We start from the raw sequence: 16,874 nt of genomic DNA, 5'->3' as shown, positions 1-16,874 counted from the left end.
AAAATAAGCGATATTTAAGGTTAAAAACAGGGATTTCTATGAAAATAAGCGATATTTAAGGTTAAAAACAGGGATTTCTATGAAAATAAGCGATAATTAAGGTTAAAAACAGGGATTTCTATGAAAATAAGCGATATTTAAGGTTAAAAACGGGGATTTCTATGAAAATAAGCGATATTTTATTGGAAATACAGGGATTTCTATGAAAATAAGCGATATTTAAGGTTAAAAACGGGGATTTCTATGAAAATAAGCGATATTTAAGGTTAAAAATAGTGATTTCTATGAAAATAAGCGATATTTCAGGTTAAAAACGGGGATTTCTATGAAAATAAGCGATATTTAAGGTTAAAAACGGGGATTTCTATGAAAATAAGCGATATTTAAGGTTAAAAACGGGGATTTCTATGAAAATAAGCGATATTTAAGGTTAAAAACAGGGATTTCTATGAAAATAAGCGACATTTAAGGTTAAAAACAGGGATTTCTATGAAAATAAGCGATATTTTAGGTTAAAAACAGGGATTTCTATGAAAATAAGCGATATTTTAGGTTAAAAACGGGGATTTCTATGAAAATAAGCGATATTTTAGGGTTAAAAACAGGGATTTCTATGAAAATAAGCGATATTTTAGAAGAAAAAACGGGGATTTCTATGAAAATAAGCGATATTTAAGGTTAAAAACAGGGATTTCTATGAAAATAAGCGATATTTCAGGTTAAAAACAGGGATTTCTATGAAAATAAGCGATATTTAAGGTTAAAAACGGGGATTTCTATGAAAATAAGCGATATTATAGGGTTAAAAACAGGGATTTCTATGAAAATAAGCGATATTTCAGGTTAAAAACAGGGATTTCTATGAAAATAAGCGATATTTTAGGTTAAAAACAGGGATTTCTATGAAAATAAGCGATATTTAAGGTTAAAAACAGGGATTTCTATCAAAATAAGCGATATTTAAGGTTAAAAACAGGGATTTCTATGAAAATAAGCGATATTTTAGGTTAAAAACAGGGATTTCTATGAAAATAAGCGATATTTAAGGTTAAAAACAGGGATATCTATGAAAATAAGCGATATTTTAGGGGAAAAACAGGGATTTCTATGAAAATAAGCGATATTTTAGGGGAAAAACAGGGATTTCTATGATAATAAGCGATATTTAAGGTTAAAAACAGGGATTTCTATGAAAATAAGCGATATTTAAGGTTAAAAACAGGGATTTCTATGAAAATAAGCGATATTTCAGGTTAAAAACAGGGATTTCTATGAAAATAAGCGATATTTAAGGTTAAAAACAGGGATTTCTATGAAAATAAGCGATATTTAAGGCTAAAAACGGGGATTTCTATGAAAATAAGCGATATTTTAGGTTAAAAACAGGGATTTCTATGAAAATAAGCGATATTTTAGTGGAAAAACAGGGATTTCTATGAAAATAAGCGATATTTAAGGTTAAAAATAGGGATTTCTATGAAAATAAGCGATATTTAAGGCTAAAAACGGGGATTTCTATGAAAATAAGCGATATTTTAGGTTAAAAACGGGGATTTCTATGAAAATAAGCGATATTTTAGGTTAAAAACAGGGATTTCTATGAAAATAAGCGATATTTAAGGTTAAAAACAGGGATTTCTATGAAAATAAGCGATATTTCAGGTTAAAAACGGGGATTTCTATGAAAATAAGCGATATTTAAGGTTAAAAACGGGGATTTCTATGAAAATAAGCGATATTTTAGGGGAAAAACAGGGATTTCTATGAAAATAAGCGATATTTTAGGGGAAAAACAGGGATTTCTATGAAAATAAGCGATATTTAAGGTTAAAAACAGGGATTTCTATGAAAATAAGCGATATTTTAGGGGAAAAACAGGGATTTCTATGAAAATAAGCGATATTTAAGGTTAAAAACGGGGATTTCTATGAAAATAAGCGATATTTTATTGGAAATACAGGGATTTCTATGAAAATAAGCGATATTTAAGGTTAAAAACGGGGATTTCTATGAAAATAAGCGATATTTAAGGTTAAAAATAGTGATTTCTATGAAAATAAGCGATATTTCAGGTTAAAAACGGGGATTTCTATGAAAATAAGCGATATTTAAGGTTAAAAACGGGGATTTCTATGAAAATAAGCGATATTTAAGGTTAAAAACAGGGATTTCTATGAAAATAAGCGATATTTAAGGTTAAAAATAGTGATTTCTATGAAAATAAGCGACATTTAAGGTTAAAAACGGGGATTTCTATGAAAATAAGCGACATTTCAGGTTAAAAACGGGGATTTCTATGAAAATAAGCGATATTTAAGGTTAAAAACGGGGATTTCTATGAAAATAAGTGATAATTAAGGTTAAAAACGGGGATTTCTATGAAAATAAGCGATATTTAAGGTTAAAAACGGGGATTTCTATGAAAATAAGCAATATTTTATTGGAAAAACAGGGATTTCTATGAAAATAAGCGATATATAAGGTTAAAAACGGGGATTTCTATGAAAATAAGCGATATTTAAGGTTAAAAACAGGGATTTCTATGAAAATAAGCGATATTTAAGGTTAAAAACGGGGATTTCTATGAAAATAAGCGATAATTAAGGTTAAAAACAGGGATTTCTATGAAAATAAGCGATATTTAAGGTTAAAAACGGGGATTTCTATGAAAATAAGCGATATTTAAGGTTAAAAACGGGGATTTCTATGAAAATAAGCGATATTTTAGTGGAAAAACAGGGATTTCTATGAAAATAAGCGATATTTAAGGTTAAAAACGGGGATTTCTATGAAAATAAGCGATATTTAAGGTTAAAAACGGGGATTTCTATGAAAATAAGCGATATTTAAGGTTAAAAACGGGGATTTCTATGAAAATAAGCGATATTTAAGGTTAAAAACAGGGATTTCTATGAAAATAAGCGATATTTAAGGCTAAAAACGGGGATTTCTATGAAAATAAGCGATATTTTAGTGGAAAAACAGGGATTTCTATGAAAATAAGCGATATTATAGGGTTAAAAACAGGGATTTCTATGAAAATAAGCGATATTTAAGGCTAAAAACGGGGATTTCTATGAAAATAAGCGATATTTAAGGTTAAAAATAGGGATTTCTATGAAAATAAGCGATATTTCAGGTTAAAAACGGGGATTTCTATGAAAATAAGCGATATTTAAGGTTAAAAACAGGGATTTCTATGAAAATAAGCGATAATTAAGGTTAAAAACAGGGATTTCTATGAAAATAAGCGATAATTAAGGTTAAAAACAGGGATTTCTATGAAAATAAGCGATATTTAAGGTTAAAAACGGGGATTTCTATGAAAATAAGCGATATTTTATTGGAAATACAGGGATTTCTATGAAAATAAGCGATATATAAGGTTAAAAACGGGGATTTCTATGAAAATAAGCGATATTTAAGGTTAAAAATAGTGATTTCTATGAAAATAAGCGATATTTCAGGTTAAAAACGGGGATTTCTATGAAAATAAGCGATATTTCAGGTTAAAAACGGGGATTTCTATGAAAATAAGCGATATTTAAGGTTAAAAACGGGGATTTCTATGAAAATAAGCGATATTTAAGGTTAAAAACGGGGATTTCTATGAAAATAAGCGATAATTAAGGTTAAAAACGGGGATTTCTATGAAAATAAGCGATATTTCAGGTTAAAAACAGGGATTTCTATGAAAATAAGCGATATTTAAGGTTAAAAACAGGGATTTCTATGAAAATAAGCGATATTTTAGGGGAAAAACAGGGATTTCTATGAAAATAAGCGATATTTTAGGGGAAAAACAAGGATTTCTATGAAAATAAGGGATATTTTAGGTTAAAAACAGGGATTTCTATGAAAATAAGCGATATTTTAGAAGAAAAAACAGGGATTTCTATGAAAATAAGCGATATTTAAGGTTAAAAACAGGGATTTCTATGAAAATAAGCGATATTTAAGGTTAAAAACGGGGATTTCTATGAAAATAAGCGATATTTTAGGGTTAAAAACAGGGATTTCTATGAAAATAAGCGATATTTAAGGTTAAAAACAGGGATTTCTATGAAAATAAGCGATATTTAAGGTTAAAAACAGGGATTTCTATGAAAATAAGCGATATTTCAGGTTAAAAACAGGGATTTCTATGAAAATAAGCGATATTTAAGGTTAAAAACAGGGATTTCTATGAAAATACGCGATATTTTAGGGGAAAAACAGGGATTTCTATGAAAATAAGCGATATTTTAGGGGAAAAACAAGGATTTCTATGAAAATAAGGGATATTTTAGGTTAAAAACAGGGATTTCTATGAAAATAAGCGATATTTTAGGGTTAAAAACAGGGATTTCTATGAAAATAAGCGATATTTTAGAAGAAAAAACAGGGATTTCTATGAAAATAAGCGATATTTTAGGGGAAAAACAGGGATTTCTATGAAAATAAGCGATATTTAAGGTTAAAAACAGGGATTTCTATGAAAATAAGCGATATTTCAGGTTAAAAACAGGGATTTCTATGAAAATAAGCGATATTTAAGGTTAAAAACGGGGATTTCTATGAAAATAAGCGATATTATAGGGTTAAAAACAGGGATTTCTATGAAAATAAGCGATATTTCAGGTTAAAAACAGGGATTTCTATGAAAATAAGCGATATTTAAGGTTAAAAACAGGGATTTCTATGAAAATAAGCGATATTTTAGTGGAAAAACAGGGATTTCTATGAAAATAAGCGATATTTTAGGGTTAAAAACAGGGATTTCTATGAAAATAAGCGATATTTAAGGTTAAAAACAGGGATTTCCATGAAAATAAGCGATATTTAAGGTTAAAAACAGGGATTTCTATGAAAATAAGCGATATTTAAGGTTAAAAACGGGGATTTCTATGAAAATAAGCGATATTTAAGGTTAAAAACAGGGATTTCTATGAAAATAAGCGGTATTTTAGGTTAAAAACAGGGATTTCTATGAAAATAAGCGATATTTAAGGTTAAAAACAGGGATTTCTATGAAAATAAGCGATATTTAAGGTTAAAAACAGGGATTTCTATGAAAATAAGCGATATTTAAGGTTAAAAACAGGGATTTCTATGAAAATAAGCGATATTTAAGGTTAAAAACAGGGATTTCTATGAAAATAAGCGACATTTAAGGTTAAAAACAGGGATTTCTATGAAAATAAGCGATATTTTAGGTTAAAAACAGGGATTTCTATGAAAATAAGCGATATTTAAGGTTAAAAACAGGGATTTCTATGAAAATAAGCGATATTTAAGGTTAAAAACAGGGATTTCTATGAAAATAAGCGATATTTTAGGTTAAAAACAGGGATTTCTATGAAAATAAGCGATATTTTAGGGTTAAAAACAGGGATTTCTATGAAAATAAGCGATATTTTAGAAGAAAAAACGGGGATTTCTATGAAAATAAGCGATATTTAAGGTTAAAAACAGGGATTTCTATGAAAATAAGCGATATTTCAGGTTAAAAACAGGGATTTCTATGAAAATAAGCGATATTTTAGGGTTAAAAACAGGGATTTCTATGAAAATAAGCGATATTTTAGAAGAAAAAACGGGGATTTCTATGAAAATAAGCGATATTTAAGGTTAAAAACAGGGATTTCTATGAAAATAAGCGATATTTCAGGTTAAAAACAGGGATTTCTATGAAAATAAGCGATATTTAAGGTTAAAAACGGGGATTTCTATGAAAATAAGCGATATTATAGGGTTAAAAACAGGGATTTCTATGAAAATAAGCGATATTTCAGGTTAAAAACAGGGATTTCTATGAAAATAAGCGATATTTTAGGTTAAAAACAGGGATTTCTATGAAAATAAGCGATATTTAAGGTTAAAAACAGGGATTTCTATCAAAATAAGCGATATTTAAGGTTAAAAACAGGGATTTCTATGAAAATAAGCGATATTTTAGGTTAAAAACAGGGATTTCTATGAAAATAAGCGATATTTAAGGTTAAAAACAGGGATATCTATGAAAATAAGCGATATTTAAGGGGAAAAACAGGGATTTCTATGAAAATAAGCGATATTTTAGGGGAAAAACAGGGATTTCTATGATAATAAGCGATATTTAAGGTTAAAAACAGGGATTTCTATGAAAATAAGCGATATTTCAGGTTAAAAACAGGGATTTCTATGAAAATAAGCGATATTTCAGGTTATAAACAGGGATTTCTATGAAAATAAGCGATATTTAAGGTTAAAAACAGGGATTTCTATGAAAATAAGCGATATTTGAGGTTAAAAACAGGGATTTCTATGAAAATAAGCGATATTTAAGGTTAAAAACAGGGATTTCTATGAAAATAAGCGACATTTAAGGTTAAAAACAGGGATTTCTATGAAAATAAGCGATATTTAAGGTTAAAAACAGGGATTTCTATGAAAATAAGCGATATTTTAGGGTTAAAAACAGGGATTTCTATGAAAATAAGCGATATTTAAGGTTAAAAACAGGGATTTCTATGAAAATAAGCGATATTTAAGGGTAAAAACAGGGATTTCTATGAAAATAAGCGATATTTCAGGTTAAAAACAGGGATTTCTATGAAAATAAGCGATATTTAAGGTTAAAAACAGGGATTTCTATGAAAATAAGCGATATTTTAGGGGAAAAACAGGGATTTCTATGAAAATAAGCGATATTTTAGGGGAAAAACAAGGATTTCTATGAAAATAAGGGATATTTTAGGTTAAAAACAGGGATTTCTATGAAAATAAGCGATATTTTAGGGTTAAAAACAGGGATTTCTATGAAAATAAGCGATATTTAAGGTTAAAAACAGGGATTTCTATGAAAATAAGCGATATTTAAGGGTAAAAACAGGGATTTCTATGAAAATAAGCGATATTTCAGGTTAAAAACAGGGATTTCTATGAAAATAAGCGATATTTAAGGTTAAAAACAGGGATTTCTATGAAAATAAGCGATATTTTAGGGGAAAAACAGGGATTTCTATGAAAATAAGCGATATTTTAGGGGAAAAACAAGGATTTCTATGAAAATAAGGGATATTTTAGGTTAAAAACAGGGATTTCTATGAAAATAAGCGATATTTTAGGGTTAAAAACAGGGATTTCTATGAAAATAAGCGATATTTTAGGGTTAAAAACAGGGATTTCTATGAAAATAAGCGATATTTTAGAAGAAAAAACAGGGATTTCTATGAAAATAAGCGATATTTAAGGTTAAAAACAGGGATTTCTATGAAAATAAGCGATATTTAAGGTTAAAAACGGGGATTTCTATGAAAATAAGCGATATTATAGGGTTAAAAACAGGGATTTCTATGAAAATAAGCGATATTTCAGGTTAAAAACAGGGATTTCTATGAAAATAAGTGATATTTAAGGGGAAAAACAGGGATTTCTATGCAAATAAGCGATATTTTAGGTTAAAAACAGGGATTTCTATGAAAATAAGCGATATTTTAGGGGAAAAACAGGGATTTCTATTAAAATAAGCGATTTTTTTGGGGAAAAACAGGGATTTCTATGAAAATAAGCGATATTTCAGGTTAAAAACAGGGATTTCCATGAAAATAAGTGATATTTAAGGTTAAAAACAGGGATTTCTATGAAAATAAGCGATATTTAAGGTTAAAAACGGGGATTTCTATGAAAATAAGCGATATTTTAGGGGAAAAAGAGGGATTTCTATGAAAATAAGCGATACTTCAGTGGAAAAACAGGGATTTCTATGAAAATAAGAGATATTTCAGGTTAAAAACAGGGATTTCTTTGAAAATAAGCGATATTTCAGGTTAAAAACAGGGATTTCTATGAAAATAAGCGATATTTTAGGGTTAAAAACAGGGATTTCTATGAAAATAAGCGATATTTTAGGGTTAAAAACAGGGATTTCTATGAAAATAAGCGATATTTAAGGTTAAAAACAGGGATTTCTATGAAAATAAGCGATATTTCAGGTTAAAAACGGGGATTTCTATGAAAATAAGCTATTTTTGGGGGGAAAAACAGGGATTTCTATGAAAATAAGCGATATTTAAGGTTAAAAACAGGGATTTCTATGAAAATAAGCGATATTTTAGGGGAAAAACAGGGATTTCTATGAAAATAAGCGATATTTTAGGTTAAAAACGGGGATTTCTATGAAAATAAGCGATATTTAAGGTTAAAAACAGGGATTTCTATGAAAATACGCGATATTTAAGGTTAAAAACAGGGATTTCTATGAAAATAAGCGATATTTAAGGTTAAAAACAGGGATTTCTATGAAAATAAGCGATATTTAAGGTTAAAAACAGGGATTTCTATGAAAATAAGCGATATTTTAGGTTAAAAACAGGGATTTCTATGAAAATAAGCGATATTTTAGGTTAAAAACGGGGATTTCTATGAAAATAAGCGATATTTTAGGGGAAAAACAGGGATTTCTATGAAAATAAGCGATATTTAAGGTTAAAAACAGGGATTTCTATGAAAATAAGCGATATTTAAGGTTAAAAACAGGGATTTCTATGAAAATAAGCGATATTTAAGGTTAAAAACGGGGATTTCTATGAAAATAAGCGATATTTAAGGTTAAAAACGGGGATTTCTATGAAAATAAGCGATATTTAAGGTTAAAAACGGGGATTTCTATGAAAATAAGCGATATTTTAGTGGAAAAACAGGGATTTCTATGAAAATAAGCGATATTTAAGGTTAAAAATAGGGATTTCTATGAAAATAAGCGATATTTAAGGCTAAAAACGGGGATTTCTATGAAAATAAGCGATATTTAAGGTTAAAAACAGGGATTTCTATGAAAATAAGCGATATTTCAGGTTAAAAACGGGGATTTCTATGAAAATAAGCGATATTTAAGGTTAAAAACAGGGATTTCTATGAAAATAAGCGATATTTAAGGCTAAAAACAGGGATTTCTATGAAAATAAGCGATATTTTAGGTTAAAAACAGGGATTTCTATGAAAATAAGCGATATTTAAGGTTAAAAACAGGGATTTCTATGAAAATAAGCGATATTTAAGGTTAAAAACGGGGATTTCTATGAAAATAAGCGATATTTTAGTGGAAAAACAGGGATTTCTATGAAAATAAGCGATATTTAAGGTTAAAAATAGGGATTTCTATGAAAATAAGCGATATTTAAGGCTAAAAACGGGGATTTCTATGAAAATAAGCGATATTTTAGGTTAAAAACAGGGATTTCTATGAAAATCAGCGATATTTAAGGTTAAAAACAGGGATTTCTATGAAAATAAGCGATATTTCAGGTTAAAAACAGGGATTTCTATGAAAATAAGCGATATTTCAGGTTAAAAACGGGGATTTCTATGAAAATAAGCGATATTTAAGGTTAAAAACGGGGATTTCTATGAAAATAAGCGATATTTTAGGGGAAAAACAGGGATTTCTATGAAAATAAGCGATATTTAAGGTTAAAAACAGGGATTTCTATGAAAATAAGTGATATTTAAGGTTAAAAACGGGGATTTCTATGAAAATAAGCGATATTTTAGGTTAAAAACAGGGATTTCTATGAAAATAAGCGATATTTAAGGTTAAAAACGGGGATTTCTATGAAAATAAGCGATATTTTATTGGAAATACAGGGATTTCTATGAAAATAAGCGATATATAAGGTTAAAAACGGGGATTTCTATGAAAATAAGCGATATTTAAGGTTAAAAATAGTGATTTCTATGAAAATAAGCGATATTTCAGGTTAAAAACGGGGATTTCTATGAAAATAAGCGATATTTAAGGTTAAAAAACGGGGATTTCTATAAAAATAAGCGATATTTAAGGTTAAAAACGGGGATTTCTATGAAAATAAGCGATAATTAAGGTTAAAAACGGGGATTTCTATGAAAATAAGCGATATTTAAGGTTAAAAACAGGGATTTCTATGAAAATAAGCGATATTTAAGGTTAAAAACGGGGATTTCTATGAAAATAAGCGATATTTAAGGTTAAAAACGGGGATTTCTATGAAAATAAGCGATATTTTATTGGAAAAACAGGGATTTCTATGAAAATAAGCGATATATAAGGTTAAAAACGGGGATTTCTATGAAAATAAGCGATATTTAAGGTTAAAAACGGGGATTTCTATGAAAATAAGCAATATTTAAGGTTAAAAACGGGGATTTCTATGAAAATAAGCGATAATTAAGGTTAAAAACGGGGATTTCTATGAAAATAAGCGATATTTAAGGTTAAAAACGGGGATTTCTATGAAAATAAGCGATATTTAAGGTTAAAAACGGGGATTTCTATGAAAATAAGCGATATTTTAGTGGAAAAACAGGGATTTCTATGAAAATAAGCAATATTTAAGGTTAAAAACGGGGATTTCTATGAAAATAAGCGATATTTAAGGTTAAAAACAGGGATTTCTATGAAAATAAGCGATATTTAAGGTTAAAAACGGGGATTTCTATGAAAATAAGCGATATTTAAGGTTAAAAACAGGGATTTCTATGAAAATAAGCGATATTTAAGGCTAAAAACGGGGATTTCTATGAAAATAAGCGATATTTAAGGTTAAAAACAGGGATTTCTATGAAAATAAGCGATATTTTAGGTTAAAAACAGGGATTTCTATGAAAATAAGCGATATTTAAGGTTAAAAACAGGGATTTCTATGAAAATAAGCGATATTTAAGGTTAAAAACAGGGATTTCTATGAAAATAAGCGATATTTAAGGTTAAAAACAGGGATTTCTATGAAAATAAGCGATATTTCAGGTTAAAAACAGGGATTTCTATGAAAATAAGCGATATTTTAGGGGAAAAACAGGGATTTCTATGAAAATAAGCGATATTTAAGGTTAAAAACAGGGATTTCTATGAAAATAAGCGATATTTTAGGGGAAAAACAAGGATTTCTATGAAAATAAGGGATATTTTAGGTTAAAAACAGGGATTTCTATGAAAATAAGCGATATTTTAGAAGAAAAAACAGGGATTTCTATGAAAATAAGCGATATTTAAGGTTAAAAACAGGGATTTCTATGAAAATAAGCGATATTTAAGGTTAAAAACGGGGATTTCTAAGAAAATAAGCGATATTTTAGGGTTAAAAACAGGGATTTCTATGAAAATAAGCGATATTTAAGGTTAAAAACAGGGATTTCTATGAAAATAAGCGATATTTAAGGTTAAAAACAGGGATTTCTATGAAAATAAGCGATATTTCAGGTTAAAAACAGGGATTTCTATGAAAATAAGCGATATTTAAGGTTAAAAACAGGGATTTCTATGAAAATAAGCGATATTTTAGGGGAAAAACAGGGATTTCTATGAAAATAAGCGATATTTTAGGGGAAAAACAAGGATTTCTATGAAAATAAGGGATATTTTAGGTTAAAAACAGGGATTTCTATGAAAATAAGCGATATTTTAGGGTTAAAAACAGGGATTTCTATGAAAATAAGCGATATTTTAGAAGAAAAAACAGGGATTTCTATGAAAATAAGCGATATTTTAGGGGAAAAAACAGGGATTTCTATGAAAATAAGCGATATTTAAGGTTAAAAACAGGGATTTCTATGAAAATAAGCGATATTTCAGGTTAAAAACAGGGATTTCTATGAAAATAAGCGATATTTAAGGTTAAAAACGGGGATTTCTATGAAAATAAGCGATATTTAAGGTTAAAAACAGGGATTTCTATGAAAATAAGCGATATTTCAGGTTAAAAACAGGGATTTCTATGAAAATAAGCGATATTTAAGGTTAAAAACAGGGATTTCTATGAAAATAAGCGATATTTTAGTGGAAAAACAGGGATTTCTATGAAAATAAGCGATATTTTAGGGTTAAAAACGGGGATTTCTATGAAAATAAGCGATATTTAAGGTTAAAAACAGGGATTTCCATGAAAATAAGCGATATTTAAGGTTAAAAACAGGGATTTCTATGAAAATAAGCGATATTTAAGGTTAAAAACGGGGATTTCTATGAAAATAAGCGATATTTAAGGTTAAAAACAGGGATTTCTATGAAAATAAGCGGTATTTTAGGTTAAAAACAGGGATTTCTATGAAAATAAGCGATATTTAAGGTTAAAAACAGGGATTTCTATGAAAATAAGCGATATTTAAGGTTAAAAACAGGGATTTCTATGAAAATAAGCGATATTTAAGGTTAAAAACAGGGATTTCTATGAAAATAAGCGATATTTAAGGTTAAAAACAGGGATTTCTATGAAAATAAGCGATATTTAAGGTTAAAAACAGGGATTTCTATGAAAATAAGCGATATTTTAGGGTTAAAAACAGGGATTTCTATGAAAATAAGCGATATTTTAGGGTTAAAAACAGGGATTTCTATGAAAATAAGCGATATTTAAGGTTAAAAACAGGGATTTCTATGAAAATAAGCGATATTTCAGGTTAAAAACGGGGATTTCTATGAAAATAAGCTATTTTTGGGGGGAAAAACAGGGATTTCTATGAAAATAAGCGATATTTAAGGTTAAAAACAGGGATTTCTATGAAAATAAGCGATATTTTAGGGGAAAAACAGGGATTTCTATGAAAATAAGCGATATTTTAGGTTAAAAACGGGGATTTCTATGAAAATAAGCGATATTTAAGGTTAAAAACAGGGATTTCTATGAAAATACGCGATATTTAAGGTTAAAAACAGGGATTTCTATGAAAATAAGCGATATTTAAGGTTAAAAACAGGGATTTCTATGAAAATAAGCGATATTTAAGGTTAAAAACAGGGATTTCTATGAAAATAAGCGATATTTTAGGTTAAAAACAGGGATTTCTATGAAAATAAGCGATATTTTAGGTTAAAAACGGGGATTTCTATGAAAATAAGCGATATTTTAGGGGAAAAACAGGGATTTCTATGAAAATAAGCGATATTTAAGGTTAAAAACAGGGATTTCTATGAAAATAAGCGATATTTAAGGTTAAAAACAGGGATTTCTATGAAAATAAGCGATATTTAAGGTTAAAAACGGGGATTTCTATGAAAATAAGCGATATTTAAGGTTAAAAACGGGGATTTCTATGAAAATAAGCGATATTTAAGGTTAAAAACGGGGATTTCTATGAAAATAAGCGATATTTTAGTGGAAAAACAGGGATTTCTATGAAAATAAGCGATATTTAAGGTTAAAAATAGGGATTTCTATGAAAATAAGCGATATTTAAGGCTAAAAACGGGGATTTCTATGAAAATAAGCGATATTTAAGGTTAAAAACAGGGATTTCTATGAAAATAAGCGATATTTCAGGTTAAAAACGGGGATTTCTATGAAAATAAGCGATATTTAAGGTTAAAAACAGGGATTTCTATGAAAATAAGCGATATTTAAGGCTAAAAACAGGGATTTCTATGAAAATAAGCGATATTTTAGGTTAAAAACAGGGATTTCTATGAAAATAAGCGATATTTAAGGTTAAAAACAGGGATTTCTATGAAAATAAGCGATATTTAAGGTTAAAAACGGGGATTTCTATGAAAATAAGCGATATTTTAGTGGAAAAACAGGGATTTCTATGAAAATAAGCGATATTTAAGGTTAAAAATAGGGATTTCTATGAAAATAAGCGATATTTAAGGCTAAAAACGGGGATTTCTATGAAAATAAGCGATATTTTAGGTTAAAAACAGGGATTTCTATGAAAATCAGCGATATTTAAGGTTAAAAACAGGGATTTCTATGAAAATAAGCGATATTTCAGGTTAAAAACAGGGATTTCTATGAAAATAAGCGATATTTCAGGTTAAAAACGGGGATTTCTATGAAAATAAGCGATATTTAAGGTTAAAAACGGGGATTTCTATGAAAATAAGCGATATTTTAGGGGAAAAACAGGGATTTCTATGAAAATAAGCGATATTTAAGGTTAAAAACAGGGATTTCTATGAAAATAAGTGATATTTAAGGTTAAAAACGGGGATTTCTATGAAAATAAGCGATATTTTAGGTTAAAAACAGGGATTTCTATGAAAATAAGCGATATTTAAGGTTAAAAACGGGGATTTCTATGAAAATAAGCGATATTTTATTGGAAATACAGGGATTTCTATGAAAATAAGCGATATATAAGGTTAAAAACGGGGATTTCTATGAAAATAAGCGATATTTAAGGTTAAAAATAGTGATTTCTATGAAAATAAGCGATATTTCAGGTTAAAAACGGGGATTTCTATGAAAATAAGCGATATTTAAGGTTAAAAACGGGGATTTCTATAAAAATAAGCGATATTTAAGGTTAAAAACGGGGATTTCTATGAAAATAAGCGATAATTAAGGTTAAAAACGGGGATTTCTATGAAAATAAGCGATATTTAAGGTTAAAAACAGGGATTTCTATGAAAATAAGCGATATTTAAGGTTAAAAACGGGGATTTCTATGAAAATAAGCGATATTTAAGGTTAAAAACGGGGATTTCTATGAAAATAAGCGATATTTTATTGGAAAAACAGGGATTTCTATGAAAATAAGCGATATATAAGGTTAAAAACGGGGATTTCTATGAAAATAAGCGATATTTAAGGTTAAAAACGGGGATTTCTATGAAAATAAGCAATATTTAAGGTTAAAAACGGGGATTTCTATGAAAATAAGCGATAATTAAGGTTAAAAACGGGGATTTCTATGAAAATAAGCGATATTTAAGGTTAAAAACGGGGATTTCTATGAAAATAAGCGATATTTAAGGTTAAAAACGGGGATTTCTATGAAAATAAGCGATATTTTAGTGGAAAAACAGGGATTTCTATGAAAATAAGCAATATTTAAGGTTAAAAACGGGGATTTCTATGAAAATAAGCGATATTTAAGGTTAAAAACAGGGATTTCTATGAAAATAAGCGATATTTAAGGTTAAAAACGGGGATTTCTATGAAAATAAGCGATATTTAAGGTTAAAAACAGGGATTTCTATGAAAATAAGCGATATTTAAGGCTAAAAAACGGGGATTTCTATGAAAATAAGCGATATTTAAGGTTAAAAACAGGGATTTCTATGAAAATAAGCGATATTTTAGGTTAAAAACAGGGATTTCTATGAAAATAAGCGATATTTAAGGTTAAAAACAGGGATTTCTATGAAAATAAGCGATATTTAAGGTTAAAAACAGGGATTTCTATGAAAATAAGCGATATTTAAGGTTAAAAACAGGGATTTCTATGAAAATAAGCGATATTTCAGGTTAAAAACAGGGATTTCTATGAAAATAAGCGATATTTTAGGGGAAAAACAGGGATTTCTATGAAAATAAGCGATATTTAAGGTTAAAAACAGGGATTTCTATGAAAATAAGCGATATTTTAGGGGAAAAACAAGGATTTCTATGAAAATAAGGGATATTTTAGGTTAAAAACAGGGATTTCTATGAAAATAAGCGATATTTTAGAAGAAAAAACAGGGATTTCTATGAAAATAAGCGATATTTAAGGTTAAAAACAGGGATTTCTATGAAAATAAGCGATATTTAAGGTTAAAAACGGGGATTTCTAAGAAAATAAGCGATATTTTAGGGTTAAAAACAGGGATTTCTATGAAAATAAGCGATATTTAAGGTTAAAAACAGGGATTTCTATGAAAATAAGCGATATTTAAGGTTAAAAACAGGGATTTCTATGAAAATAAGCGATATTTCAGGTTAAAAACAGGGATTTCTATGAAAATAAGCGATATTTAAGGTTAAAAACAGGGATTTCTATGAAAATAAGCGATATTTTAGGGGAAAAACAGGGATTTCTATGAAAATAAGCGATATTTTAGGGGAAAAACAAGGATTTCTATGAAAATAAGGGATATTTTAGGTTAAAAACAGGGATTTCTATGAAAATAAGCGATATTTTAGGGTTAAAAACAGGGATTTCTATGAAAATAAGCGATATTTTAGAAGAAAAAACAGGGATTTCTATGAAAATAAGCGATATTTTAGGGGAAAAAACAGGGATTTCTATGAAAATAAGCGATATTTAAGGTTAAAAACAGGGATTTCTATGAAAATAAGCGATATTTCAGGTTAAAAACAGGGATTTCTATGAAAATAAGCGATATTTAAGGTTAAAAACGGGGATTTCTATGAAAATAAGCGATATTTAAGGTTAAAAACAGGGATTTCTATGAAAATAAGCGATATTTCAGGTTAAAAACAGGGATTTCTATGAAAATAAGCGATATTTAAGGTTAAAAACAGGGATTTCTATGAAAATAAGCGATATTTTAGTGGAAAAACAGGGATTTCTATGAAAATAAGCGATATTTTAGGGTTAAAAACGGGGATTTCTATGAAAATAAGCGATATTTAAGGTTAAAAACAGGGATTTCCATGAAAATAAGCGATATTTAAGGTTAAAAACAGGGATTTCTATGAAAATAAGCGATATTTAAGGTTAAAAACGGGGATTTCTATGAAAATAAGCGATATTTAAGGTTAAAAACAGGGATTTCTATGAAAATAAGCGGTATTTTAGGTTAAAAACAGGGATTTCTATGAAAATAAGCGATATTTAAGGTTAAAAACAGGGATTTCTATGAAAATAAGCGATATTTAAGGTTAAAAACAGGGATTTCTATGAAAATAAGCGATATTTAAGGTTAAAAACAGGGATTTCTATGAAAATAAGCGATATTTAAGGTTAAAAACAGGGATTTCTATGAAAATAAGCGATATTTAAGGTTAAAAACAGGGATTTCTATGAAAATAAGCGATATTTAAGGTTAAAAACAGGGATTTCTATGAAAATAAGCGATATTTAAGGTTAAAAACGGGGATTTCTATGAAAATAAGCGATATTTAAGGTTAAAAACAGGGATTTCTATGAAAATAAGCGATATTTTAGGTTAAAAACAGGGATTTCTATGAAAATAAGCGATATTTAAGGCTAAA

The 16,874-nt window shown here is 28.4% G+C and overlaps 1 long non-coding RNA gene across 50 annotated transcripts in view; it reads left to right on the top strand.

The window, feature by feature from the left end:
* The window catches only part of LOC125687855 (uncharacterized), a 93,169-nt gene extending 76,603 nt beyond the window's left edge, over window positions 1-16,566 (top strand). For 37 of the 50 annotated variants that reach the window (XR_007374463.1, XR_007374478.1, XR_007374475.1 and 34 more), the window contains 2 exons: window positions 925-1,170; window positions 5,857-7,038. This is a non-coding gene — a long non-coding RNA (uncharacterized LOC125687855). Of the gene's footprint in view, window positions 1-924; window positions 1,294-3,467; window positions 4,253-4,289; window positions 4,868-5,318; window positions 7,039-7,255; window positions 7,544-7,625; window positions 7,784-8,857; window positions 9,309-9,431; window positions 9,767-10,170; window positions 11,362-11,857; window positions 12,137-12,226; window positions 12,344-14,524; window positions 15,928-16,294 lie in introns of those variants that run through there. The other 13 variants (XR_007374449.1, XR_007374466.1, XR_007374477.1 and 10 more) reach the window with 13 other exon arrangements.
* The last annotated feature ends 308 nt before the right edge of the window (window positions 16,567-16,874 follow it).

The sequence above is a fragment of the Lagopus muta genome, unplaced genomic scaffold (assembly GCF_023343835.1).
Source record: "Lagopus muta isolate bLagMut1 unplaced genomic scaffold, bLagMut1 primary scaffold_93, whole genome shotgun sequence".
In the NCBI taxonomy this organism is placed as follows: Eukaryota; Metazoa; Chordata; class Aves; order Galliformes; family Phasianidae; genus Lagopus; species Lagopus muta.
Note: the sequence above shows the minus strand (reverse complement) of the source record. Positions and strands in the feature narration are given on the sequence as shown.